Raw genomic sequence first — 25,911 nt, 5'->3', positions numbered from 1 at the left:
AGAACAATCAGGAGATTACATCATCCCCACATGTCTACTGAGGTGTACCATTCAAAGCAGACTGAAAATTCCCATATCCGAGAAGGTGGGAGCCCCGGGACAATAGGGCACGAGCACAAACGTGCATAAATGTTCGGACTCTGCAGATGAATAATTGCCAAAAATATGTGGAAGAGAAAACGGGGGAATACGCTGCCCTGCATGGAGGAATAAACATTAACTGGGTTACCCGCATGTGTAGAAGTATGGAGCGGTAGGGAGGGTAGGCTCAGCTGACCCTTGATTCCCCGAACCCGATGAACCAGGTGCTCTCATATGGCATATTGAACAAAACTGGTTGACATGTGTCAACAAGGCCAAACCGGATTCCCTCCCGGATGCAGAATCTGAATCTGAAATCAAAATAATCTCAGAATCAGAACCCTCCATAACGGAATCTGAATTGTGCACAATCTCACCATCAGAATCTTCCATAACTGGATAGAGGAAAGGTAAATATGGACTAAAGATTAACACAAAACGGCACCTGACACCCACAATGGCTGGGGCACTCACCACCTCCTATGACCAGACTCCTGCAAACCAAAATTTCTCCTTCGCCACACAGTCAGGAATGCGGAAATGGAAGACGGAGCATAACCACACCCGACCACAAGGTGAACCGTATAGTCCAAAAAAGCGCGCCAAACCGAAAGGTTGCGTCACTTCCAAAGGCCTCAATGTGCAGGTTGAATCACATAACAAACATGATTATAAACCAACCTGTTCAATAACTCCCCTTAGGAGATATTAACCCTTGATTCCAAGACACTAATGGAGACTCACTGAGACCCTTATGATAAGTTAGACCCGCAAGGTGGTTGCCTCTCGGGAACACAATTACAGTAAATTCATAAAGAATGTAAAATGAAATGATCTTACCGGAATCTATGCCATGAAGCAGGAACATGGCCTTTCAAGTGTGATTTATAGTAGCATCGCCTCCACCATGGACTTAAGAGAAGAAAGCAGGCAGCAGAGCGAAGTTTGACAACAAGAACGCCGATTTCTTGAGGAGTTGTTAACATGAGTCGGGATGGTTTCACATAAAGACTCGTCCTGCATCTCCGGACTCTAACTTTCATTTAAGCCCTCACCGAGAGACTGACAGGACTACTTAAAACTCCAGTCCCATACTGAAGAGTACTACCCTCCATAAGAGACAAAACAAATTCTGACACTTCTCTGCCAACCTCCTGGGATGAAAGGCAAAGAATGACTGGGGGGTGAGAGGAGTGGGAGCAGTATTTAATCCTTTGGCTGGGGTGTCTTTGCCTCCTCCTGGTGGCCAGGTTTTTAATTCCCAAAAGTAATGAATACAGCTGTGGACTCTTTTCATTTAAGAAGAAAATAGCCCTGATCCCAAAAGGTTAGAAAATTGAAAAGTGCTGTGGTCCTTAAGGGGTTTAATTATAAAAAAATAAAAATCTGTACTCAAAGGCAATAATCATCATATTTAATCAATTAGCCATCATGTTTTACTTCTGCATCGATTGTGTAGCTTTTGCTTCTGGGAAACGTCATTAAAGGGACACTCAAGTGAAAATTAAACTTTCATGTTTCAGATAAAACATGCAATTTTTTTTTTTTTATTTTTTTTTTTATTGAGAGAAACACATGTGAACATCAAGTATTACATCATACAATAACATCACAAAATATGATCCCAAGGAATCAGGAACAGAAACAGGCAATACAATTTCAACAGAGAATTATCTTCAATATTTCTCATTTGCACATAACATATAAATTCTCAAATATCTCAGAAATTTCTCAAGAGCCTAAGACACCTAGGTTCCTCACATGTAATTATCTCCCATATTTTCCATTTTATTATTATTAATTATTTTATTTAAATGTCAACAGTAATTTACAAAAAGAAATGTCAGAAGAAATCACAAAAATCAAACAGTTCAAAATTGTTTTATATTTAAATCAAGAACAGTGAGCAAGTAAATATTCTGCTAAATTTTATCTCTGAATTAGTCAACCCAACCATGGGTTGCCAAAGCCAAAAAAGAAAAAGAGAAGAAGGAAGAGGGGGGAAAAAAAGGGGGAGGAAGGAGAACAGAACAAGAGAAAAAGGAAGGGGAAGAACAAGGACAACTCAGAAAGAATCCCCCCCCCCCCCCCCCGCCGAAGCTAGAAACTAGGGAAGAGAGTGCAATTGTATGAGACCAGGGGAATCCCAGAAAATCATCTAAGCTCCTTTCAACATAAATTGTTACCAGACACCCAGAAGCACCAGTTCCGAGTTTCTGAATGGGAATATTAAGTCATTCATCTCTGTATCTGGCAATGACCTAATAAAGGCTGACCATTTGGCAAAAAATTGTCTGATGTCAGAGTCATTATCCAGATTAGTGTCCCTTTGTTCTAGCAAGCATTGTTTTTTCAAACAATTCTTGATCTCTGGAATAGATGGGGCTATTCTTAATTTCCAATTTTTAAGAATAAGATATCTAGTTGCCAGTATAGAAAGAAATATCAATTTATCATTTGGATTATGGTGCTTTGTACCAAAGATGATCTGTTGCTGTGTAAGAGCCAGTTGAGAGACTTTTAAGGTTTTATTGAACCAAAACTCTAGCTTCCACCAAAGATGCCTTATTTTAGGACAGGTCCAAATCATGTGCATTAAGTCAGCTGCAGGGAGCGCACATTTTGGGCATTTATTAAAAGCAAAATTATGAATTTTATGGCCCTTTTCGGGAGTGAAATATGCATTGTGTAGGAGTTTGACATGCATCTCCCGCCAGGTGGCTGATAGAGTCACCTGGGCTACTTTGCAAATTGAGGATTGGACGGTTTTTATATCAATGTTTGATTGAGGTAACAGTCGATTCCATAGGGAAGTAATTTTCTCCAGTTCTAATTCACCCTTGCTGAGTTTAATTAGCTGATAACACATAGAGATGGATCTGACACCGTTTTTGAACAAAGTGAGCCAGCTTTCTAATTTACCCAGAGTCCAATTCCATCCTGTCTCACTCATCAACTCACAGAGGAGATGCCTGCTTTGCAAATATGCAAAGAATTCCTTGTTCTTAATTTGAAACTCTGTTTTTAATTCATCGAAAGATTTGACACATTTTCTCTCTGTGTCCCAGAGTTGTATCAACCTGTCCAAGCCTAGGTTATGCCATTTTTTAAATGTTACAGAGTTCAACCCTACAGGAAATTTCGGGTTCCCCCTTAGTGGGAGATACTGAGAAACTTTACAATTTAAGGATAGTGAACTACTCACTTTCCACCAAGCCTTCAATGGGTTAGAAAAGGATTTAAGCCGTTTGATTTCGCCTGGTAATTCTTTGGGTGGACAGTGAATTAAGGCTAGCGGTAGGTAAGGACTACATATATCTTCCTCTAAGGGGTTATTCGTGACATAATTACTGTGTGAAATCCAATCAGCCACCACCCGGAGCAAGAAAGCATAGTTGTATGAACGAATATCTGGTAATGCAAGGCCACCGCTGCTTTTTGGAAGAGAGAGTTTACTTAGGGATATTCTGGCTCTTTTCTCCTGCCAGAGAAATCTACTAAGTATGCTATTGAGACAGCGGATATCCCTTTCCAACATAATTAGAGGAACGTTCTGTAATACATAAAGAAGTTTCGGAAGCAAAATCATTTTAAATAGGGCGATCCGACCGGAGATAGATAGTGGCAGGAATTGCCAATTTTTAAGTTTCTCTTTAATATTTGCTAGAATTGGAGAAAAATTGAGATCGTAGATCTCCCCTGATAAAGTAGGGATAAAAATACCTAAATATTTGAGAGAGTTTCTGGCCACAGAAAAAGGGATAACAGAAGGAGAGTTACTATTCTGTCTGAGACATAGCAATTCTGACTTTGCTTCATTTATCTTGTAACCTGAAAAGGACCCGGATCTGGCAGTGATATCTAGAAGTTTAGGGATACTGGTTTTGGTATCCGAGAGATATAAGAGAAGATCATCGGCATAAAGAGCAATTTTTATGACCTGGTTACCTATTCTAATTCCTGACAACTGTTGTCTAACCATGATTGCCAACGGTTCGATTGAGATGTCGAAGAGTAGGGGGGACAGGGGGCACCCCTGGCGTGTTCCCCTCCCAAGAATTATCTGTGGTGAGAGGGTTTGATTAACCATTAACCTTGTACATGGTGCTTTATACAAATTTGTGATAAAATTTAAGAACTGGTCCTTAAAACCAAAATTAACCAGAGAGGTAAATAGATGATCAAAATGTATTGAATCAAACGCTTTCTCTGCATCTATCGAGACGATAGCTGAGTCCGGTTCCATCCCGTCTCCCCCACTCTCCGACACCTGCATGGTCCTTAAATACTCCGCAATAACTATAGCCTCCCTAATTTTTGCTTAGGAGTTTCGACCATAGAGAAACCCAGCCTGATCCGGGTGAATAACAGTGGCGAGTGGTATCTGAAGGCGCCCGGCAATAACTGAACATAGAATTTTGTAGTCTCCATTTAAGAGAGCTATGGGTCTATAAGACTCCCTGAGGGTGGGATCTTTCCTAGCCTTCAGAATTAGAGTAGTGTTGGAGGCAGAAAAGGAGGCAGCCACTGGATTACCCTCGGCATACATACTATTATATAGATTTTTAAGGTAGGGGGTGACCTCAGAGCTCATAATTTTATAAAACTCATTCGGAAGGCCATCTGGCCCTGGTGCTTTATTAGTGGCGAGCTTTGAAATTATTATTTTTTTATCTCTTTTTCGGTAATTGGGGCATTGAGAGAATCAGCCATCTCAGCCGAAATTTTAGGACAGGAAATTTGACTCCAAAATTGTACTGCTTCAGTAAGGTTTGAACTCCTGTAGGAGTACAATTCCTGATAATACCTAACAAATGCCTCAACAATTTCATCCGATTTATTAAGATAGATACCATTCTGTTGAATATTCTCAATATGAGGTGACTTTTTCTCCCTTTTGACCAGGTTTGCCAACAATTTGCCGGATTTATTTCCGAATCTATAGATCCTGGCTTGAAATCTTAGATCCCTCTGGGTTTCCTGAAAGACAGCGAATGCGTCTCCAGCGTTTTTGGCCCGGACATATTTTGTCCAGTTTGTAGCAGATTTTTCCAGCATATAAGAGTTATAAGAATTAATTATTGCGTTAGTAATTTCTTTCTCTCTTGTTCTAATTTTTCTAAGCCTTGCAGCACTGTAAGCTATAATTTCACCCCTGAGCACTGCCTTCGCTGCCTCCCAGAAAACCAGAGGGGAACCTATGTGGGCTTGATTATGTTGTAGATAATCGGAAAATTTGAGTTTGATCCAGTTTTTAAATTTCAGATCGGTTGCAAGATATGAAGGAAAGTTGAAGCGTGTTGATCTGTTTTTAAGGTGGTTGAGCTGGAACTCCAGTGAGACAGGACCGTGGTCTGAAAGAAAGATAGGCAGTATATCTGCTTTTATTTCTGACAGCTTTAGCCTATCATTAATGAGAAATAGATCAATTCTAGAAAGGGTTTTATGAGCCCTGGATAGACAAGTATAATCCCTGACATCAGGGTTCTGAAGCCTCCAGACGTCTTTTATCGCAAGATTCTGCATAATTAATTTTATTAATTTAGATTCTAAGTTGTCCTTTTTTTGTTTGAGTGTTTTATTGGAGTTTCTAAGTCTGTCCAATGGGCAATGAGGAGACATGTTGAAATCGCCACCAAGGACCAGATGGCCTTCCTGAACGGAGAGAATTTTGGCCTGGATCCTAAACCAGAAATCTGGATCCAATTTGTTAGGAGCATAAATGTTACACATGGTAAAGATTATTTTTCCGATTTTTACTTTTATTATCACAAATCTTCCTTCCTGATCTACTTCACTGTGAATGACCTCTAGGTTAATTTTTTTCCCTATTAGAATGTCCACCCCTCACTTCCTTCCAACCCCCGGGGAAAAGAAAATTTCACCCAGGAAGATCTGAGTTTCAGGGACTCCCCTGATATCAAATGTGTTTCTTGTAAGAATGCTATGTCCGTCCCGAGTATCCTCAAGTGCGTAAGAATGGCTTTTCTCTTAATGGGGGTAGAAATCGCACCCACATTCCAGGACATTAATTTAAAATTTGCCATTTAAAATCAAACTAGTAACATGATGCGGGTAGTGCGGAGGGGGGGGGGGGTTGGAAAGGAAGAAGAAAGAAGAAAGAAAAAAAAAAGGAAAAGGGGGGGGAGTAGATAACCCCACCTGAGGAATACCCCTCTGGACCAGCATGGTTAATGTTCATGACAGCTTAAGAAAAAAGAGGAAAAAAATAAAAAAAAGAACCATACAGTAGTGGCCTATTTTCGGCCTAGCAATTGTGTTCCTACCAAGTTAAAATCTTTCAGGTGTTGCTCTACCTCTTGCATGTTGTTTAGTATATAAACATTCTCACCCTCTGTAATTTTAAGTTTTGCGGGGTAAATAATAGTGGCTTTGTATCCTTGTTGGATTAGTTTGGTGCAAGTGGGGGCTAGTGCCTTCCTTTTAGATATTGTCTCAGCTGAAAAATCCTGGAACATGAGGATTTTAGTTTCCCCAAGTGTAATGACCTCTAGGTTAATTTTTGGTTCTTTCGATAAAATTGCATCAATGTAATTTTATCTTGAAAGTTTAAAAGTTTTGCTATCACTGCTCTGGGTCTGTGGTTACCTTTATTGTCCACCCAGGGTCTGCCTAGCCTATGTGCCCTTTCCACTGTGATATGTGGGTAGTTAGATGGAATTTTAAGAAGTTGGGGTAGTACTTCAGAGATAAAAGCGTTTAAGTCCTCATATTTCTTATCCTCTGGGACCCCTATTAGCCGAATGTTATTCCTACGGGCCCGGTTCTTGAGATCTTTGAGTTTAGCCTGTATTGTGGTAATAGAGAGATTAGTAGATTCTATGTTAGCGCTATGAATAGTGGTAAGATCCTCCACATCTGACACCCTTTGTTCAACTTCGTTAATTCTGTTGGCAAACTGTCTAACTTCTTGTGATAGCAGTGTAATATCTTGTCTGATCTCTAATTTGAGCGCATCAAAATTGGGAGTTAGGGCTTCCGTAATTTTAGTGACTAAGACTTGCATATCAAGTGTATCAGTCATAGGGAGTACAGTGGCAGATGTTACTTGTAAATCAGTTGGAGCATCTGAGGTGTTCTTCGCTCTCCTATCTCTTTGCCTTGCGGTCATGACTGGCGAGGGAGTCTTAGAGTGAGAGTGAAAAAATTTATCCACGTGCCAAAATCAAGAAGAAAAAGGAAGGGGTAAACTATTTATATTGGGGAAGAGGAACCTCCCAGTGCAAAGGGAAAAAAAAGAGACAGGAAAAAGTGAGGTAGGGGGTGGAGGAATCTAAGTGTGGGGAGTAGTTCAGGGACAAGGGTTGTGCTAGTTATTAACCTGGTTGGCAGAAAGAAGGAAGAGAAAAGAAGAAAGACAGCTGATAACCAGGAAGTGAATTAGGGCTCGCTCGCCGAGTCAGGCACAGCCTGACAGCAATGGTAGTATTTTAAAAAGAGGTTGCTCAACTGTACACAATAATTGCTCTGTAATATTACCTAGAGGCTAGTACCTGTTACTTGAAGGAATAAACTCAGACCCTGGGTGATTTAACTATAGCAGGGTGAAAATTGTAGAGTCAATCAATTTTATGTGGTATGTCCCTGACACTTATTTTTAAGGGGAGAGGTCAGAGGAATTAGATATATTGAACTGAATCAAGTTTGTTTATATAAGAACCTCCCTCACTTGTCTTGGCACCTTTCATATTTATTTTACAGGTAACTTTCAATTTATTTTAACCATGTACAATAACTATTAAATAGTTATTAACTATTTAATAGCTTACCTAGCTAAAATCAAGAGAAATGTACCTGTGAAATAAATCCTAACCTAAGTTACAATTACACCTAACACTACACTATACTTTAATAAATTATTCCTATTTAAAAATAAATACTTACCTGTAAAATAAACCCTAAGATAGCTACAATGTAATTAATAATTATATTATAGCTATCTTAGGATTTATATTTATTTTACAGGTAACTTTGTATTTATTTTAGCTAGTTAGAATAGTTATTAAATAGTTATTAACTATTTAATAACTACCTAGCTAAAAGAAATACAAAATTACCTGTAAAATAAATCCTAACCTAAGTTACAATTAAACCTAATACTACACTATCATTAAATTAACTAAATAAACTACCTACAAATAACTACAATTAAATACAATTACATAAACTAACTAAAGTACAAAAAATAAAAAAAGCTAAGTTACAAAAAATAAAAAATTAAGTTACAAACATGTTAAAAATATTACAACAATTTTAAGCTACTTACACCTAATCTAAGCCCCCTAATAAAATAACAAACCCCCCCAAAATATAAAAAATCCCTACCCTATTCTAAATTAAATAAATTTCAAAGCTCTTTTACCTTACCAGCCCTTAAAAGGGCCATTTGTGGGGATCATCCTACCTTGAGTCGTCTTCACTCAGCCGAGCCACCGATGGAACTGAAGAGGACATCCGGAGCGGAAGAAGTTAATCCTCCAAGCGGCGCTGAAGAAATCTTCCATCCGATGAAGTCATCATCCAGGCGGCGCTGAAGAAGTCTTCGATCCGGCCGATGTCATCTTCAAAGAGGCGCTGAAGAGGTCTTCTATCCGGGCGAAGTCATCTTCCAAGCCGGGTCTTGAATCTTCCTTCCGCCGACGCGGAACCACCTTCTTCACCGACGGACTACGACGAATGACGGCTCCTTTAAGGGACGTCATCCAAGATGGCGTCCCCTCAATTCCGATTGGCTGATAGGATTCTATCAGCCAATCGGAATTAAGGTAGAAAAAATCTGATTGGCTGATGGAATCAGCCAATCAGATTGAGCTCGCATTCTATTGGCTGTTCCGATCAGCCAATAGAATGCGAGCTCAATCTGATTGGCTGATTGGATCAGCCAATCGGATTGAACTTGAATAATAACTTAAAATAAACCCTAAGATAGCTACAATGTAATTAATAATTATATTATAGCTATCTTAGGATTTATATTTATTTTACAGGTAACTTTGTATTTATTTTAACTAGTTAGAATAGTTATTAAATAGTTATTAACTATTTAATAACTACCTAGATCTCTCGCGCCGTGCCCCGAGTGCGGGGGCTATTTTCTCCAGGACAGTCAAAAGAAGATCTGATCCGGAACCCTAACCAGTGGCCTGTTACCCCACTGGCTCTTGCAAAACCCCAGCTACCTGGACCCTTGTTATTGGCAGTAATTACCTCTTGCCTGCATTCTAAAAATTAGATCTGTACCTCACTATCTTGGCCTCTCTTTCCGGTTTGGGACCCAATCTGCCCGCTCCGTAAGAACTGTGCCGTTTTACCTAGGAAATCCTTCCCCCCCCCCCCCCCCTCAATACGTTAAACCAATTCTGCCAGACGGAATCTGAACTTTCCGTGTCACCCCAAATTTACTTGCTGCTATTCTGTGGTTCTTTCAGCAGTACTGATAACCGGCTTCTTCTCTCCCCCTCTCGCTCCCCCACCGGTGCTGCGTGGGAGGGAGCCGGCCCCGGCCCTGGAGCGGGGCTCAGTGAGGGGGCTGTTTTCGTTGGCTGGTCACGGTGTCGGAGCGGCGCCACTCTCTCCCCTCCCACCGATGATGCGTGAGGGGAGGTGACTACGAAAGCCTGGTAGTGTGGTGACACAGGAAGCGTCAGGAACAACATTCCCCGGGCAGAGCTGTTCACCGGGTTACTGAGGCTGAATGATAACTGACTGCCGGTGAGACAACATCGGAAGGGGTGAGTTCCTATTTCAATCCACCGTCCTTGGCATGCTTAGGGGTCTTACCACCTGGCATTTTTTTGAGGGGGAAGTCGATAACTGCGGAGGGGGCAGACGGACTTTAGAATTGAGAGTGGGGTACATTGCCTTTTTAAAATACATTTGTTGATTTGTCAAATCCACTGTATTTACTGGTCCTTTGATGCACTTTTTAAAATTACCCAGATTGTCCCGTTATATTATATTCATATTTTTAGGCAGTTTAATAAATTCAAATGATGGCTATTCAAATGGATTAAAGCAACAGATATTGTTTTTGCATGACAAATTCCTGTGGCTCAAAATGTGTGTTTATAATACATTATATTCCCACTCATATTCCCAAATTGTTAAAAAAAAAAAAAAAAGTTAATTTTAAGTTAAAGTTCTAAAGACTGCTGCTCCATAACCCTGACATCGCCGCAATTCAACCCGATCGAGTATGATTGGGTTTATTGACACCTCCCTGCTGGTGGCCGATTGGCCGTGAGTCTGCAGGGGGCGGCGTTGCACCAGCAGCTCTTGTGAGCCGCTGGTGCAATGTTAAATGCGGAGAGCGTATTGCTCTCCGCATTTAGCGAGGTCTTGCGGACCTGATCCGCACTGTCGGATCAGGTCCGCAAGACCTTTAATAAATAGTGGCCTAAATGTGGAATCATACAATGTTTGATTTCTAAATTTTTACAATAATGGCTCACACGTTTTAATTTATGTTATTTAGATTTTCATAATATATGGCTTTAACATTCATAGTGATGTACTTTTGTTTGGGTATGTATGAAAGTGCATGATCTGTTGAAAAAAGAAACAAACAGGTAATACTTATTTGTGTAGCTCAACAAAAAAGAATTGCAAAAGTATAAAAATAGTTTCAGTATTTGCGTTGAATTACTCAACAGTGAAGGAGTTAAAAAGTGATCTGAAATCCGCATCTCTTTTCTCAGTTGCTACAATTCTTCTGTAATTTAAATGCAATTATTGAACTTTGGCTGAACTATATTTTCATCTCTAACCATCAATGAGAATTGAATGTGCGACATTAGATTAGCAGGAGACTGATTCAAATGACCAGGTTCAAAACTGACTTCAGGGTCAGATTATACCTCCAAGCTTTAGTGTTAGTTTGTCTAATGAATCATTTTGTAACATCAGGCCCTTGAAAAAGATGAAATAATATTTAAGGTGTTTCAGCATGTCTGGAGCAAATGTTCTAACTTACACGTTTTATTTTTAAAAGCTATGTAATTTTCTTGTCAAAATTAGCCCTGATGTTGCAAGAAGAGAAAATAAAACTGTGTAAGATATGTGGGTATGACAAATGAAAAAACATATTCATTTTCTTAATGACAACATAAAATTAATGTCACTGTGAACAGTGGGGTGAATATTAAATGTCAAATTTTTTAATGTTTACAAAGTGCAGATTTTCAATAGGAAAAATTCCTTACTTACTAATAATGAAATCAAACTGTTTTGGGTTGTTTTTCTTTGTGCTTTTTTGGTCCCTCTGTGGGGTAAATGGAGATTAAATTGTGCTAAAATGCAATGCATTATAGAATAGTTTTGCAATTGCAAGTTGCAAAATTTATTGGTGTTCTCTTAAAGTCGCCCACACGTAAACACTAATATTAGCCATCATGCTGTTTAACAAAATAAATAACTACATTACTAGTATAGTAGAAAGTGCACAAGACATCTTAGATTAGATTTATAGCTTCTTCCTTAACATTTGCTCTTTTGTTTCAGTTCTATTTAGATTATTTATCCGTTTGGTTAGTAGGTTAGTTAGATAGTTAGGAATTCTACCCTTAGAGGAGATCCATTAAGTCTACAGTATATATAGTAACAGCATTGGAACTGTGTAGTATCTATGAGAGGTTTTTTTCTCATTGTTAGTCATAGTTAGTAATAACTGACCCCAAATCCTACAGTTATACAGAAGGATTGAGATAATATTTTTTTTCCAGGCACTTTAAAGGAAAACAAAGGTAAATTGGAAATTCTCTCACTAGCATTGTGTGGTAATGCTCTTGATAAAAGTCTGCAAAAGTTTTGTGGTAAATTTCATGTCTATATCAACTTTAAAGATGAAAGATGAATTCAAGGTATTGATTATATTATGATCTTCGAGCATTTGCTTGAGCGAAATTGAATTTAACGTGCGTCAGGTTGGCGTGACTGAAGACGTTGCGTAAAGGGTTAGGGATAAAATAAAAGTTGCATCAAACACAATCTAAATACATTAAAATAAACTTTTACACTGATATAAACACTATCTGATAAAAATGAGTCTTATAAATATTAATAAGACATTTTTATAAGGCTTCCAAGGTATATGTTATATGACTAGGTATTTGACTTCAAAGGCAAAGCCCCCCTCCACTTTTTGCACACGTTTCGCTTATACTCGCATGCTAACTTTTTACTTTGAACTCATAATACAAGTGCAACCCGACGAGTGCAAAAAGCCTACGATAGCGAAGTTAATGTGCGAATGTTAAATAGCGCACCACTTGTAATCGAGCCCTTGATTTGCTATTTTCAAATGTAAATTAAACTAAGAAATGTGCATGTTTGTTGAAATTTAAATATGGCTCTTTATTTATTTTTTGTATGATTTCTAGAGTAAAATTATGTGATTTTTTTTTTTTTTTTTGGGGGGGTGGGCATCCAGGAACCCATGGGCCATCTGTAGGATGGGTGCACATGATTCCAAAGTCAAAAGTAGAAGGGGAAATAAAAAAAAAATGGTTTGCTAAAATATTTAATAAAAATGTACTGTTTAATTCTGATTAAATATTAACTGGTTGGTTTGATTGTATTCCATTTTTAAATAGAGCAACATCTAGCAAAATCCAAGCAATCGTTAATCGTGAATATGTTTGCAGTTACTAATCAAATGATTACTGGCCTTTTGTCAGAACTCCTCTCTTTGCCTCAATGTGAGAATTATTTTTTTCTTCTCGATTCGTCTGCATAGGGGGATGCAATGGAAGACAGGGAGAAAGAATTTTGAGATTTTTTTTTCTTCAAATTTCCATGATAACCTGAAGGCTGAAAAAACCTTCCTGGAGAGCATCCAGTTGTAAAATTTTTGACATATGATTAATCTTCCCTGTTGGGGCATCTATGACACCTCATTTTCTGTATGTGACACAATCAAAGGAAAGAATCTCCCTGAGAGTGTTCAGGTGATGGATTAGCATTTCTCAGAGCACCCTGGGTCATTTTCCTTAGACCTGCAGTGCCAAGCAGTACCTTCTTTCATTTAGTGTCAATAAGGCACCTGCCCAAGGCTTACTGAACAGCTGTAGCTGCCAGACTTCAATTTGGAAACCTCTGATGCATAAAATATTGTTAGATCAAGTACATGCATGAGGTATAGAGTTACTTAAGCCCATGTTGTATGCAGTTGTTCAAACACCTTTCAATTCTTTAATAAACGAGCCGCATAAAGTAATATCTCATTTCAGTTTAGCTTAGATTTCTTGACAACTTTGCATCCACCAATGGATTTTGCTTTATGTTATGGTTGAGTTTTTAAGCTAATAAATTTAGCAGAACTTCAGTGAGGTATCACATTATGTTATGCAAAATAATTCATTTCAAAATACAAAGGCAAAGACCAAAAAAATCTCTGAGTAACTAGGATTGCTTCACACAACAAATGTTAGCCATGTTTTGTGCTTATTGTTATTACTCTTAAAGTATGTGTTTGACTTTTAATATATAACTGAATATGACAATATTACATTTAATCCCATTTTAAGGGACTCATATTTATTATATGCCATTAGTATATTTTTCTTTTCTAGTAGTCCAGTAAATAAAGTGATTGCAAAGTTTATTATGAATCTATCTATCTATCTATCTATCTATCTATCTATCTATCTATCTATCTATCTATCTATCTATCTACAGGTATCCATCTATCTCTCATATAAATATTTGTCCATCTGCCTGTATATTATCTATCTAATCTGAATTTCTATAGTGTATAAAAGAGTCACGCACTGCTTATATGCTTTTGGAATTAGGGGAAACCAGAACATTGTTTCAAAACCAAAATGTTAAAGAAATTCAACAAAACTAACAAAAAGAGACAATACAGAGAGGAGCGATTGTTTTAAAACAAAGCAGAACATGCTTAGGGGATGATTTACTAAAGTGCGGACAGACATGATACGATGTAGCGTATCATGCCCGCCGCACATCGATAAATGTAGACAGCATACGATGTTGGCATTTATCATTGCACAAGCAATTCTGGCGAACTGCTTGTGCAATGCTGCCCCCTGCAGATTTGCGGCCAATCGCTAGCAGGGGGTGTCAATCAGCCCAATCGTATAGGATCGGCAGATTGAAGACCGTAGCCTCAGAGGCAGCGGACAAGTTATGGAGCAGTGGTCTTTAGACCGCTGCTTTATAACTACTGTTTCCAGCGAGCCTGAAGACTAGCGCGGAAGCAGGGGCACCAAGCTCCATTCGGAGTTTGATAATTCGGCCACCAAGTATTTACATTGTTTTAGAATGTTGGATTTATCTGAAGCTGCAGTGCAATTTATTCCAGACAAGTGTGCCTAGAATTGAGGGTGATCTTCCCTTATCCTTTCTCTATTTATTTAATGCAAGTTGTATTGTAATCAATGCCTGTGAGGTGTGGTGGGGCACTTTGTTTTGCATATAATAAGGAACAATTTTGTATGTGGACCACAGATTTCCCAGAGAAGCATAACCCTGGTGCGTTGTTTTACAGGTGACCAGTGTAGTTTCCTCAGTTCTACAGATATGTGGCCATCATTTTTTTTCTGTGATTAGTAGTTTGTGCTGAATGCACATTTTATTGTAGCAGAATATAATGTATGAAGCAGATGAGGGGTTCAGTAATTATCAGTAATCCTAATCAATATGCACCATACTTGCTATACACCTCACCAACCTTGTAGAAATTCTGTGAATTGTGCTCATTTTCTTATCTAAATGAAATGTTTATATAAAAGTTATAACATATTCCTGCACAGAGATTTCATACATACAGGTATACCCCGCTCATACAGCGGGTTAGGGACCGGAGCCCCGCTGTAAAGTGAAAACCGACTTAAAGTGAGTCAATACATTTTTTACTTGTTTTTCACTTGTCTGCTCCTATTGCAATGATTGGTTTTACCTTTGTGCTTACCTTGAATAGTACAGGTAATAATCTCATATGCCTCCTTCATCTCATACAGTCTATACAGTACCATACCATAACCTAATGTACAGTACTCTACTGTACCTGTACTGTATGACAGATCCTTATTTTATGTGGAGATCTCAAACCATGCCAAACAATACTGTACAGTACTAAAGTAGGTTATGTTTTATGGTATGGTACTGTATATGAGATGGAGGCATATGAAATGCTTACCTGTACTATTCAAGGTAAGCACAAAGGTATTATGACAATAATACTGTATACAGCATATACTGGTACTTGTACTGTACCTTTATTGGCCAAAAAATACTGCTTATGAAGAACTAGACTTGTGTGTACGGTACAATTACTGTATGGATTTAACAAATAATCCTGTACAGTACTGTACCTTTAATTGTACAAAAAATACTGTAATGCTTATGAAGACCGGTATACTGTACTGGACTTACCAAATTACAGTATCTGGTACAGTACAATACTGTACTGCACAGTTTTAGCAACCCTAAAGTCTTTCCAACGTACTCTGTAAAACCGCATGCAATTTTTCTCCTTACTCCTTGTCTAAGTCCTGAGCTGTGCCGCGCTGAGAAACTACTTCCGGGTTTGCGGCGGCGACGTATTAGCGAAACGACGTAAAGCGAATCGACGTAAAGCGGGGTATACCTGTAGTAGCAAGGATGCAAATAGTTCATTGCTTTTTATTTATTTATTTTAAATTTCTACAAGGACATGTTTCTTTGTACATTTATTTATTGAAAATGATGTATGAAAATTTCCAAAGAGAGTTTCTTTTTTAATTGCTTTTCTGTTGATCTTTTCTTGACGAAGTAGATATCTTGGCTGTAAAAAAACGATGAAAGACAAATTAGTTTATGATCAAACTGATCTAACAACAGCTATGGTCTAAATCACAATTAAGCTACATATTATAGTGACACAATTCCTGCAAAGTGGCAACTTGGCCATTGTATTATGTATTGTAGCAATCAAAATCCAGATATAAAAAAAGTGTAGAAATAGCCCCATGAGTAATAAACAGCTATTACTTTCTGTGGGAGGGTCTACACCATAGTGGCAACTGTATGTCTGATGCTATTATATGCGAGTGATCCTGTGTTCCATATAGGATTATGGTTTGGTTTAAATAGTGAATCTGCTTGTTGCTTAGCCTGAATGTTTAAAAAACACTCAGATTTACCATCTCTAAAAATAATGTTGAGTTTAATTTATCATTTATTTAAAAAAAGGTGCTAAACTTATTCTTCCTGTGCCATGGCAGCTCGCTAAAGTCAGAGCCCCCTGACCACCCACAGCGTTTTTCTACCAATGACCTGACGTTTCAACAGCTAAACCTCTAACAATGTCAGATGACATACACAGCTATTGGTTTAGAGGTGGAAACGTAACCTCATTGGTAAAAGAGCGCTCTGCCATGGGCGGCTTGAGGCTCTCCCTTTAGCGAGCTTCCGAGCTTCCACGGTACAGACAGGGTAAGTTTAGCACCCTTTTTCTAAATAAATTATCAATAAATCAACATTATTTTAAAATGTTTTAGAGTGACAATAAGGTGGGAGAGTGTCTGGGGAGGGGAGTGTTTTCGGGGCATAGGGTCTCTGAGGATATATACATAAGAGTGGTAGAACACATTTATGTTTAAATTCACATTAAATCCAGCTTTTTTTTTTTTTTTTTTAAATGTTCTGTATTTTTTAAAATGCTGCAGATTGCTTAAACCTCTGTTTCTTTCATGTAATTGGCAAGAGTCCATGAGCTAGTGACGTATGGGATATACAATCCTACCAGGTGGGGCAAAGTTTCCCAAGCCTCAAAATACCTATAAATACTCCCCTCACCATAACCACAATTCAGTTTTACAAACTTTGCCTCCTGTGGAGGTGGTGAAGTAAGTTTGTGCTTGATGTCTATGATTTTTTCTATGATAAGCGCTTCTAAGCATTCTGAAGCCCAATTCCTCTCAGAGTACAGTGTTTGTCAGAGGGATGTGAAGGCTACTGATTTTATGATTTTCCTCGTGGGAAATCTTTTCAAAGGTTCTCTGTTATTGGTCGTAGGGATTCATCTCCTACCTCCCTTTTCAGATCGACGATATACTCTTATATACCATTACCTCTGCTGATACTTTTTCAGTACTGTTTTTTCTATCTGCTATATGTGGATGGGTGTCTTTTGGTAAGTAGGTTTTTCTTATTTAAGACAATCTCAGCTATGGTTTGGCGCTTTATGTATTAATATAAAGTTTTAAATATATGTATTTTATTTATATTTGCCATGAGTCAGGTCTATGTATATTTCCTTTTGCAAACTGTCAGTTTCAGTTTGGGAAGCATGTTTAGGAAGTTATTTGTCTTACCTGGGGTATAGTTCTTTTTTCAAATTGACTATTTTTTCTTTTAATTTTGCGGGCAAAATTAGGCTCACGAGGGGGCAAAATGCTGTTATTTATTGCGTCATTCTTGGCGCGAGAATCTTTTTGGCACGAAGGTACATCTTTGATGACGCAAGTTCATCATTTATTAGTTGACGCCAGGTTTCCTTGCACAAGGTTGCGTCTGTTATGACTCGAGTTGCGTCATTTCCGGATGTTGTTGGCGCCAAAAAAAACTTCAACTTCCTTTTGCATTGTGCGTCATACTTGGCGCCAAAAAATTTAGTTTATTTTTCACCCCACTTCTTATATGCCTTCTTACCTTCTATGCTCAGAGGGCTATGCTGTTTGCACTTTTTCCCATTCCTGAAACTGCCATATAAGGAAATTATAATTTTGCTTTAATGTTGTTTTTTCTTTTGCATTTTGCAAGATGTCTCAATCTGATACTGTCTCAGAAGCAACTGTTGGAACCCTGCTGCTTGATCACAGTTTTACCAAAGCTAAGTGTATCTGTTTGTCTGCTATTCCACCTTCTAATAAACCTAAAAGGTCTTTTAAAACTTCTCATAAAATTGATGAAATTTCTAATGACCGACAACATACTGAAATATCCTCCTCTAATGAGGATCTCTCTGATTTAGAAGATCCTACCTCAGATATTGATACTGACAAATCTACTTATCTTTTCAAGATTGAGTATATTCGTTCCTTGTTAAAAGAAGTGTTAGTTACTTTGGATATTGAAGAGTCTAGTCCTCTTGATATCAAAACTAGTAAACATTTAAATTCTGTTTATAAACCTCCTGTGGTTACTTCTGAGGTTTTTCCAGTTCCTGCTGCTATTTCTGATGTGATTGCTAAGGAATGGATTAAGCCTGGTACTTCTTCCATTCCTTCTTCTATGTTTAAAAGGTTGTACCCTTTGCTAGCAGCAAGATTAGAGTTTTGGGAAAAAATCCCCAAAGTTGATGGGGCTATTTCTACCCTTGCCAAACGTACTACTATTCCTATGGAATACAGTACTTCTTTTAAAGTTCCCTTAGCTAGGAAACTTGAATCTTATCTAAGGAAAGCTTATTTATATTCTGGCTATCTTCTCAGGCCTGCCATTGCTATGGCTGAAGTTGCGGCTGCATCAACCTTTTAGTTGGACAGCTTATCGCAACAGGAAACAGATCCTGATTTGTCTAGCATTGTTCATTTGCTTTAACATGCTAATCATTTTATCTGTGATGCTATTTTTGATATCATCAAAATTGATGTTAAATCTATGTCTTTAGCTGTTTTAGCTAGAAGAGCTTTATGGCTTAAATCTTGGGATGCTGACATGGTATCTAAGTCTAGATTATTATCAATTTCTTTCCAAGGTAACAAATTGTTTAGTTCTCAGTTGGATTTGATTATTTCAACTATCACTGGAGGGAAGGGAGTTTTTGCCTCAGGTTAAAAGATCTAAGGGTAAATCTAATCGTTTTTGTTCCTTTCGACAGAACAAGGAACAGAAAACCAATCCTTCCCCTAAAGACACTGGTTCCAATTGGAAACCTTCTTCAAGTTGGAATAAATCTAAGCCTTTTAAGAAACCAAAGCCAGCCCCCAAGTCTGCATGAAGATGCGGCCCTTGATCCAGTTCAGCTGGTGGGGGGCAGATTGAAATTATTCCAAGACATTTGGGCAGATTCTGTTCAAAATCTGTTTATACAGAGTATTGTCTCTCAAGAGTATCAAATAGGTTTCAGAGTAAGACCTTCTTTGAGAAGATTCTTTCTCTCTCACGTTCCAGCAAATCCGGTGAAGGCTCAGGCTTTTCTGAAGTGTGTTTCAGATCTACAGCTTTCAGGGTTAATAATACCAGTTCTGTTTCAGGAACAAGGTCTGGGGTTTCATTCAAATCTATTCATTGTCCCAAAGAAAGAAAATTAATTCCCAACTTTCAAGATGGTGACTATAAAGACTATTCTGCCTTTTGTTCAGCAAGGTCATTATATGTCCAGGATAGACTTACAGGATGCTTATCTTCACATTCCGATTCATCCAGACCACTATCGGTTTCTGAGATTCTCTTTTCTAGACAAGCATTACCAATTTGTCATTCTTCCATTTGGCCTAGCAGCAGCTCCAAGGATCTTTTTGAAGGTTCTCGGTGCCCTTCTATCTGTAATCAGAGAACAGGGTATTGCGGTGTTTCCTTATTTGGACGATATCTTGGTACTAGCTCAGTCTTTACATTTAGCCGAATCTCACACAAATCAACTAGTGTTGTTTCTTCAAAGACATGGTTGGAGGATCAATTTACAAAAGAGTTTCTTGATTCCTCAGACAAGGGTCACCTTTTTAGGTTTCCAGATAGATTCAGTGTCCATGACTCTGTCCTTAACAGACAAGAGACGAATGAAATTGGTTTCAGCTTGTCTAAACCTTCAGTCTCAATCATTCCCTTCAGTGGCTTTGTGCATGGAAGTTTTAGGTCTCATGACTGCAGCATCGGACGCAATCCCCTTTGCCCGTTTTCACATGAGACCTCTACAGCTTTTTATGCTGAATCAATGGTGCAGAGATTATACTCAGATATAACAACTGATATACTTAAATCCCAACATTCAACACTCTCTGACTTTGTGGTTAGACCATCATCATTTAATTCAGGGGGCCTCTTTTGTTCATCCTACCTGGACTGTGATTACAACAGATGCAAGTCTTTCAGGTTGGGGAGCTGTCTGGGGATATTGGATGAAGTAATACAGCAGCACTTTAAAGAGGAGTCAGAGGTCAATAAAATCTAAAAATATAATTCACCTTTATTTGGACATAAGTTAAAATTGGTACAAGGCTAGCAAACTCCCTGACTAGTTTCGTGCTCCATTGAGCACTTAATCATAGGGTAAGCTTGCTTTGTGCACACTCCCTATTTAAATGGAAAGTGCATCTGTTGATAATTCAATGTGTTAATTAAAAATACAACATCACACAAATATATAAAATTAAACACAACTAAATTGATATTTCTTAAATACAATTACTATGGCACTGGAAAACAATGAGCAGTGAAGAAATTAAATGAAATATGCACATGTATATAAACACCTGAAGTATTTGATATATATATATGTGTGTATATATATATATATATATATATATATATATATATATATATATATATATATATATATATATATATACACACACACACGTGTACCTAAATATACACCCTAAATACACCATGAAACAGAATTTCTATTATATGTATTTTTGTCATTTTAGGAACAGTGCATCTAAAATACCAAAAATGGCTATACCAATGGCATCAAACAAAACTCTCAGTGCATTTATGCTATACAAGTATGTCAATTTAAAGACATAGAATATAAAATATATAATAAATATAAGCACTGAAACAGTCCCTAATATTACTCGACAAAATAGCTCATGTCCCACTCAAGCCCAAGGGAGTGACAGTCCTCAATTTATATATCCAATATAGTTCTTGTTTGAGTAATAATTTACATCTGTCACCTCCCCTGGGGGGAAACATTATGCAATCAATTACTTGAACTTTCATATCAAAGACATTAGTCATATGAGTCAAGTTGAAATGCCTGACCACTGCAGATTCCTTTACATACTCCATGGTGTCCCTTATATGTTCCCTAATCCTGGATCTCAGTTCTCTGGTGGTTTGACCTGTGTACTGTAACTTACAATATTTGCACTCCAAGAGATATACTACAAACGTAGTCCTGCAATTAGCATACAATTTGTGCAAAAATTCTTCCCCATTACAGTGCTATTAAAACCATTCCCAACATATAAGAAGCCACAAGTTACACAAGGACCATGAACACAAATATAGGTCCCTTTCTTTTTAATCCAGTTACTTATATCAATATAATCAGAGCAAACTAAACTAGGTGACAGTCTAGAGGACAATGTTAGAGGTCTTTTTGGCGTCCACCACTACCCATCTGTACTCCTTTTCCCACTTGAAATTGTTCAACAATTGTAAAAGATGTGTTGAGTCTCTTAGATAAATCTTCAGACCCCTCACCAGGGGTTGTAAGATTGAGTCTACCCACTCAGAGGTGGGTTCAAACAAAGACCCAATCCTTGAGACGATGGGACGTCCCGGGGGTTGGGTCATGTTTTTGTGAGTTTTGGGTAGATAATTAAATATTGGAATCCGAGGATTCTCTGGAACCAATGACCCAACCTGATCCCTGGTGAGCTGTCTGGGGATCTCTAACAGCACAAGGGGTTTGGAAACCTCAAGAGGTGAGGTTACCAATCAATATTTTAGAACTCTGTGCTATTTTCACGGCTCTTCAGGTTTGGCCTCTGTTAAACAGAGAACCATTCATTTGTTTTCAGACGGACACTATTACAACTGTGTCAATCATCAATCCCCTAGCTATGAAAGAAGTATCTCGTATACTTTCTTGGGCAGAATCCAGCTCTTGTCTAATTTCTGTGGTGCATATCCCAGGTGTAGACAATTGGGAAGCGGATTATCTCAGCCGTCAGACCTTACATCCGGGGGAGAGGTCTCTCCATCCAGATGTATTTTGTCAGATTGTACAGATGTGGGGTCTGCCGGACCTGATCCGCACTGTCGGATTAGGTCCGACAGATATTTGATAAATATGCCTCTATGCATTCTTTGGATATTAAACTACTTTCTTGGAAAGTGTTATTTCTTTTGGCTCTCTCTTAAGCTAGAAGAGTTTCCGAATTGTCTGCTCTCTCTTGTGAGTCTCCTTTTCTGATTTTCCAGCAGGATAAGGCTGTTTTGTTGACTTAATTTAATTTTCTTCCTAAGGTTGTGAACTCTATTCTTCCTTGTGTCCTAATCCCAAGAATGCTATTGAAAGATCTTTGCATTCTTTGGATGTTGTAAGAGCTTTGAAATATTATGTTGAAGCTACTAAAGTTTTCAGGAAGACTTCTAATCTATTTGTTGTATTTTCTGGTTCTAGGAAAGGTCAGAAAGCTTCTGCCATTTCTTTGGCATTTTGGTTAAAGCTTTTGATTCATAAAGCTTATTTGGAGGTGGGACAGTCCCCACCTCAGAGGATCACAGCTCATTCTACTAGATCAGTCTCCACTTCTTGGGCTTTTAAGAATGAAGCTTCAGTTGATCAGATTTGCAAATCAGCAACTTGGTCTTCTTTGCATACATTTACTAAATTTTACCATTTTGATGTATTTGCTTCTTCTGAAGCAGTCTTTGGTAGAAAAGTTCTCCAGGCAGCTGTTTCAGTTTGATTCTTCTGCTAATGTGTTAAGTTTTTTTTTTTCAATTTATGAGAAAAACTTATTTTTTTGTGAATTTAATTTTTTCAGCAGAAAATGGCTGTTTTATTTTATCCCTCCCTTTCTAGTGACTCTTCTGTGGACTTCCACATCTTGGGTATTTCTATCGCATACATCACTAGCTCATGGACTCTGAATGGAGCTTGAAGGCCCGTGTTTCTGGCGAGTCTTCAGACTCGCCAGAAACAGCAGTTATAACCCTGTCCACCTGCTCTGATGAGGCTGACAGGAATCGCCGGAATTCAACCCGATCGAGTACGATCGGGTTGATTGACACCCCCTGCTGGCGGCCGATTGGACGCGAGTCTGCAGGGGGCGGCGTTGCACCAGCAGCTCACAAGAGCTGCTGGTGCAATGCTGAATATGGAGAGCGTATTGCTCTCCGCATTCAACGATGTCTGTCGGACCTGATCCGCACTGTTGAATCAGGTCCGACAGACATATGATAAATAGGCCTCTATATATCTTCTAGATAAGTGTTCTTTGTAACAGGTGTATAAAAGTGTCTATTGTGCATACAATAAAGTATCTTAAGTGCATACAATAAAGTATCTCATAAATTGCAATGTTAATTATTGAATATATAAACTGTATAAAAAATACTGGCATCAAATTAAAAACATGTTACAATCATTATAATTAATCACTATGTATATACCTCAGCAATGAAAGGGAATATTCTAATCTATCCTGGAAGCCAATGCAACAATAACTAATCTAAAAACTAATGTTGAAATACTAAAAGAATCCTTTAGATTTATCCGATAAATTGTCAAGTACTTTAAAGGGTTCTGTGTTCTCTTATATTATATCCTTAAAATCTTAGGTATCAGGTGTATGATAGACTGAGTACGTAATAGAAGCACAGTTAAACTGTAGTAAATTCAGAGGCCCCTCACTACCCTCGCAGCTTTACCCAGGTGCACTCTGTGTGTTAGGCAAGTCGGCTGATGTAGGTAGCCGTTTTTTATTTTGTGGTTAACTTATTTTTATCAGCTGTCCTGGGGAAAAAAACTTTTAAGTAGTCTGTTACTCACAGTTACGCCATCAATGTTATGTCTTTCTGTACGAACAATTTTAAAAGGTATATAACCTGTTCAGCTTTTTAATATATGTTTAAATGTGAATAAATTTGTTTTATTACCATTCTGATGTTCAATAGCACTTGATTTTATTGACCTTTATAGATCGTTATATATCCATATAGCTAACTTAATATATATTTTCTCCAGTTTTACACTGCTCCCTTGTGGAGCGCTCCTCACTTATCATTTTGGTTTGTGTTTAAATTTTATAAATAAAATATTTTTATTAGCTCAGCTACAATTGTTTTTTATTTACTAGGGAAGTAGATTAGATACAGCATAATGATTCATGTCACTGTTGTGCTTTTAGTAGAAGGATGTACTCACACACTTGTATGAGTTTGGTGGACAACTCATTCCATAACACTGGGCATTAATATGGAGTTGCTCCCTCTTGGAATCTTTAAAGGCCACAACTCTTCTGGGAAATTTCCCACAAAATTTTGTTGTGTGTCTATGGAAAGTTGTGCCCATTCAGCCAAAAGAGCATTTAAGAGGTCAAGCACTGGTGTTGGATACGGAGGTCTGGCTTTCAATTAGTGTTCCAATTCATCCCAAAGATGTTAAATGGGGATTGAGGTCAGGGCTCTGTGAAGGCCACTTCAGATTCTCCACACCAAAACTTGTCAAACCATGTCTTCATGGACCTCACCTGCACAAGGCCAACGTCATGGCTGAAAAAGAAACAAAGTTGGAAGCACCCAATTGTATAAAAAAGTATTTGTGCAATATAAAGGGGTCATATATATATATATATATATATATTGATTGGAGTAACAATGTTATCCCAGTGATTTAGATACAAAATAACAAGAATATTGTTGTTTTTGTATATCTATCTATAATTGTATTGTATTGTGTACTTGTAAAGCGCGGCTAATCACCCATAAGGGTCTCAGGGCGCTGCTCATTTTTTTACCTCGGAAGGATGAAAGGCTGAGTGGACCTCGCCGGGGATCGAATCTGCAACCCTTGGGTAGCTACAGAACTCAGCCACAGTGCCTTAGTGTGCGGAGCAATCTGTCCAGCAGGTAGCTCAGCTACAGACATTCACCTGGACAACAATCTTTATTGTTTTTGTTGCTACTATCTTTTGATTTATAGCATCTGGTGTTACCTCCGAATCAAAGCTGCAAAAGCACGTTTTAAAAATCAATATATATTATATTTTATACAAACAGTGTGCTGCATTGTGTTCTAGTTATAACTTGGAGAGAAAGTATAAAGTGAGAGTTTTATAGCATAGCTATTTTTTATTATGAAGCATTAGAATTTCATCTGGGGTTTTATTGTCACAGCCACTTATTTGCTATTATTGTTCAAAAATAGAGATGGTCAGTTTGTATTTAAAGAGACATACAAGGGAATATAATAAGTATGTTTAGTGTATTTAGAATTTAATTAGAACCCCTTTTGCATGTTTTTGGAAAAATGCTTTCTTGGAAAGATATTCCTGACACTTACTTATCCCCAGTATTAACCATAATACATTTAATAAGATGCAGGACACTGCAACAGCACATTTATTTTTGCACATTGTTTACTATAAAAATATATATATATATTTCCATCTTTAGATTTTTTTACTTTGTCCCAGATAAGATATGTTGAGGCCAAAATGATTTAAAATTACAAGAAGAGCATTATGTTTTATCTTATTTAACTTAACCCCTTAATGACCACAGCACTTTTCCATTTTCTGTCCGTTTGGGACCAAGGCTATTTTTACATTTCTGTGGTGTTTGTGTTTAGCTGTAATTTTCCCCTTACTCATTTAATGTATCCACACATATTATATACCGTTTTTCTCGCCATTAAATGGACTTTCAAAATATACCATTATTTTCATCATATCTTATAATTTACTATAAAAAATTTTATAAAATATGAGGAAAAAATGGAAAAAAACACACTTTTTCTAACTTTGACCCCCAAAATCTGTTATACATCTACAACCACCAAAAAAAAATATGCTAAATAGTTTCTAAATTTTGTCCTGAGTTTAGAAATACCCAATGTTTACATGTTCTTTGCTTTTTTTGCAAGTTATAGGGCCATAAATACAAGTAGCACTTTGCTAT

The 25,911-nt window shown here is 37.8% G+C and overlaps 1 protein-coding gene across 1 annotated transcript in view; it reads left to right on the top strand.

Moving 5' to 3' along the window:
• The window catches only part of ADAMTS12 (ADAM metallopeptidase with thrombospondin type 1 motif 12), a 1,263,798-nt gene that overhangs the window by 64,406 nt on the left and 1,173,481 nt on the right, over positions 1–25,911 (top strand). The gene's annotated exons all lie outside the window — the stretch shown is intronic.

This window comes from Bombina bombina, chromosome 2 (genome assembly GCF_027579735.1).
Source record: "Bombina bombina isolate aBomBom1 chromosome 2, aBomBom1.pri, whole genome shotgun sequence".
Taxonomy (NCBI): Eukaryota; Metazoa; Chordata; class Amphibia; order Anura; family Bombinatoridae; genus Bombina; species Bombina bombina.
This window is presented reverse-complemented; position numbering and strand designations above follow the sequence as displayed.